This window comes from Pogona vitticeps, chromosome 6, assembly GCF_051106095.1.
Source record: "Pogona vitticeps strain Pit_001003342236 chromosome 6, PviZW2.1, whole genome shotgun sequence".
NCBI classification, from domain to species: domain Eukaryota; kingdom Metazoa; phylum Chordata; class Lepidosauria; order Squamata; family Agamidae; genus Pogona; species Pogona vitticeps.
Genome location: NC_135788.1, coordinates 22,844,641 through 22,849,730, shown reverse-complemented (window position 1 = coordinate 22,849,730; position 5,090 = coordinate 22,844,641).

Here is a 5,090-nt window from a genome sequence, read left to right as displayed (position 1 = left end):
GGGTTGGACTGAAGAGCGTTGGGGGGCGGAGTCTCTGTTCGCGGCGGCTTTTTCGCCAGCGCTTCCCTCAAGGGCCCAGCCCCGGAGGTTTCGGGGGTCCGTTTCTCCCTCCCCCCCCACTTGACAGTACTTTTGCTCCGGTAAACAAGAGGGGGGGGAAGGGGATGAAGAGTGAGCCCTGAGCTTAGAGCAGAAGTTTCCCTTGTTAGCCGCATTTTGTTTGTGTAGAAGTACTGAACCTAAATGTATCAGGCAGAAACCATGGGAACAAGACCAAACCATGTTCCATCTTAAAAGCCAACTATTATATTTTAATGTAAGCTTTCGTCTGGACAGGTCCACTTTGTCAGCCATAGTTTGTGTTTTAAGGATAGACACGGGTTCAGCTGTGTTGAATTACAGGTGTGTGTGCCCATCCTTGGAAGAACTATATAAATGTGCCTGCATTTGCCTGCAAGGAAATGCATAAATCTTCAAATGTCACTTTCGTTCTTTTAGAAGATATAAGGTGGTCTGAGGGAGGGGAGGGTAAGTTGGCACCACCTTTTCCTGTGGAAGCAGCCGAGGTTGATCTCATTGTATCTCGCATGCAGTGATTTATGGCCTATGTTTGGCGTTAAGCTGTAAACATTCTTCCAGGAGATAGAAAACAGATGACAGGCATGGGAGAGGGGAGAAGAAGTGGGTGTGTGTGAAGACTTTTAAAAACTTGAGAGGGGGAAGAGTATATAATAGTAAAAGAAGATACCTTAGTAGAGGACCCAGGTGTGTTATTGTAGAGTAACAATTTTTACCTTTGAGCCTTGTGATGAGAGATGGTCCCGGTAGTTATGAAGAAAATACAGTGGTGCCTCACACAACGATGTTAATTGGTTCCAAAAAAAATCAACGTTGTGTGAAACATCGTTCTGTGAAACACCATTTCACATAGGAATGCATTGAAAACCGGTTAATCCATTCCAATTGGAACGGATTGCCATCGTTCAGTGAAAATCCCCATAGGAAACATCGTTGAGTGAAACAATGTTTCCTATATTGGAATGTATTGAAGCCGACTCAATACATTTCAATGCCTTTGCGAAGTCCTTTTTCGCTCCTGTAAAAGTGTCTTACAATGTCAGGACGCTGTTTTAAATGACTGCAATGGTTAGTCCACCTCCTGAAACCTATGCAAACTGATTTTGGTGTTGTTCTGACACTTCGTTAATTTATGATGATTTTTTGTTTTTTCTCCATAGGAAACCATTGGATGGTCTGTCTAATGGTTTCCAATGGAAAAAACAAAAAATCATCATAAATTAAGGAAGTGTCAGAACAACACCAAAATCAGTTTGCATAGGTTTCAGGAGGTGAACTAACCATTGCAATCATTTAAAACAGCTTCCAAACATTGTAAGACACTTTTACAGGAGCGAAAAGGGAGGCCGGGAAAGGGCTCTTTGATCTCCGTTTGCCTTTTAAAGTTCTTCCCGACCTCCCTTTTCGCTCCTGTAAAAGTGTCTTACAATGTTTGGAAGCTGTTTTAAATGATTGCAATGGTTAGTTCACCTCCTGAAACCTATGCAAACTGATTTTGGTGTTGTTCTGACACTTCCTTAATTTATGATGATTTTTTGTTTTTTCTCCATAGGAAACCATTAGACAGACCATCCAATGGTTTCCTATGGAGAAAAAACAAAAAATCATCATAAATTAAGGAAGTGTCAGAACAACACCAAAATCAGTTTGCGTATAGGTTTCAGGCGGTGGACTAACCATTGCAATCATTTAAAACAGCTTCCAAACATTGTAAGACACTTTTACAGGAGCGAAAAGGGAGATCGGGAAAGGGCTCTTTGATCTCTGTTTGCCTTTTAAAGTTCTTCCCGACCTCCCTTTTCGCTCCTGTAAAAATGTCTTACAATGTTTGGAAGCTGTTTTAAATTATTGCAATGGTTAGTCCACCTCCTGAAACCTATGCAAACTGATTTTGGTGTTGTTCTGACACTTCCTTAATTTATGATGATTTTTTGTTTTTCCCATTGGAAACCATTAGACAGACCATCCAATGGTTTCCTATGGAGAAAAAACAAAAAAATCATCATAAATTAACGAAGTGTCAGAACAACACCAAAATCAGTTTGCATAGGTTTCAGGAGGTGGACTAACCATTGCAATCATTTAAAACAGCGTCCAAACATTGTAAGACACTTTTACAGGAGCGAAAAGGGAGATCGTTGTGTGAAAATCCCCCATAGGAAACATCGCAGTGTGAGGCAGCAAATTTAACAGAAAAAGGCATCGTTGTGTGAATTCATCGTTGTGTGAGGCACTCGTTGTGCGAGGCACCACTGTAATGGTAGCACTAAATAACAGTCCATGTATTACATTTCGTAACAAGAAACCTGGGCTTTCCCCCGCCTCCCTCTTGTTCCTGCCTGGCATCTGTTTTCTGTCTCCTAGAGGAATATTTACAACTTAACACCAAACATAGGACCTAAATCATTGTATGTGAGATGTAAACAAATTTCCAAGACTCTTAGAGCCACTGAATATAGCATGCTTGTGTATTTGGTATTTCAGCCAATATTTTAATTTTTCTCGTATTTCTGACAAAGTGGACTTGTCCACAAAAGCTTGCAATAAAATAAGTCTTTAAGGTGACACAAATGTTTGTCTGTTTTGTTTCTTTGGATTTACCTGATGTACAGTGAAAGGTGTTGCCTTTTATTTTCCTGACACCTGTTAATTTATCTCTAAATTTGTTGCCCTTAGAATTTTGGCACCTTAGGGAGAAGCCCCAGTTTCAATGTCCTAATTGTGGCTCTCACTTGGATAGATCTTTACATAGATAGGAGAAAGTATTCATATATTGTGCTTTCATCCTACCATTTCTCTTATGAATTCAGAATACTCCCCAAATACTGCAATAAAGCTTTTTTGTTTATCTCCAAGGATGTAAACATTTGCATTCATCACAGGAGTGGCCTGGAAACATTGACCAGCAGCCTGTCAGTTTCATTCATATACCCTGGCCTGGATCAGATCTGGCAAGCACATGACACAGTTTTGAATTTGTTAACAAACAGTAGATAGTAAATCTCCTTTGAAAGGGAGGAGGGATTCTAAAGTTTCTTCAGGTATAGTTGACGTCATTTTTTAGAATTAATGCTACAATATAATTCTAATTATGCTATAATGATAACGATACTTGTGGGATATGCATCTATGCTGAGGACAAGACTCTCCGTTTCACAAGAGTTACCCTTTTGCAAATTACACTGACTGCACTCTGGACTACAGTACTGCACATGCTTGCCTAGGAGTAAGATCCATTGAACACTGTGGAACTTAGTAATGAATGAACATACATAGGCATGTGCTGTTAATATTTAAATTTTAAAACAATTTGTATTGGTTTTAGAAATAGAACAGATATTAATGGTTCAGATAAGTACTTTGGTCTGTCTTCCTGTACATTCTTTCCTCCCCGTTTCTGAATACTTAAAAATCTGCATGCAACTGGATCATTGGATCTGGGAGGAAGTTTGAGGGGCAATTTAAATAGATTGGGGTTTTTGTTGTTGCAGCTTCAAAAATATGTGGGATTTGGTCCTAGCAGTTCCAACCAGACTCACCTCTGACTTGCAGTGTTAAGAATAGACTATGTACTTCAGGGCTGCTGTAAGCTACTTGAAGTACATACCTGCAACCTTGATATTTTACGAACCATATTGCAGGGTTATTGTATACTACAGAACTCACAATATGGGGATAAAAGCAATGGATAACAATCCAGGGTTTTAACAATTTTGCTTCTGTCTAACTTGCAATAGGTACCTAATGTCACTAGACAATAGACAGCTTTGCAGTAAACCATTCAGAATCTGACCTGTTGTACTAATAGGAAGCTTTTCTGTAGGTATATATTTCAGTTTTATATGGGAAGCAAAAAAGTTATCTAGTGTAATTATGATACATTCCCCAGGTTAGTAGCAGTTAGAGATGCCTATGTGACATTAAAAATGTCTGCCCTTCTTTAAGGCATAGTTGATGCACATAGTATGTATGATTTGTTGTAATAATATTATAGAAATAAAAATGATCCTGGGAAATCCACATTTTGCAAATTGTCTGTACTTCTATTGTGCAAGAGTATAAAAAAAGCATAAAATATTTCCTCATTTTCCAATGATAAAGAAGTAATGAAAAGTGTGGATTTACACTGTGAGAATAGAAAAGTTTTTAGGTGTAAAGTCTATGTTTGTGTGTAAAGACTATTTCTGTTTTAGTATAGGGCCTATAGGTGATATAGAAAATATAATTTTTGTCTCTCATTTTTGAGAAGATGCAGCTATCTTAAGACACTGTCTCTCAGCCTTAGCCCCTTTCACTGAACTGAACTTGCTTTGAAATTTGCATCAGTAGTCTTTTTTAAAAAAATATTAATTAAGAAACAAGTTAGAAAAAACATAACATGTTCCATTTGTAGCGCAAAGTGGTTGAGTTTTCTGTAGTGAGGAAAGACTAAGATGAATGAACATACCTTGTTACATTAAAATATTGGATTTCATGATCTTTTTTCTGTGGGAAGGTCTCATTTCCTTCCTTGGTAGTAGTCCTTTCTCTGTAACAGGAAACTCATCACTGATGACAGTAACTGTTTCCATAATATAAAAGACACAATTTGGAATGAGTTAAAATGAACACGGTCAGTAAATACTGTACAGTATATATGAAAGCCATTTGACCATCCTCCTTCAGCACTTATCCCAATGACACTTGCATCCACAACATAGTGCCATGTCCAGGGGTGAGAGATCAAGAAAATTGTAGTATATAACAAAGTAATACAGCACATCATAAGAATACTGTATATATCTCTATGTGTTTACAGCCTGAGAGGAAATGTGACTGGAAATTGTTTCTTAACAAAAATAAAATAAAACCTACTCTGCAGTAAGGGTTACCAGAAATATATTTTCAGATTTTATAACATTCTCTATTTATCTTAAACTAGTGAATATTTATGACTGCTAAATAATGCTTTACTTTGTGTACTGATATTGTGAAGAGGAAAGTATATTTGACTTCTTAAAAAAATTTTTCTC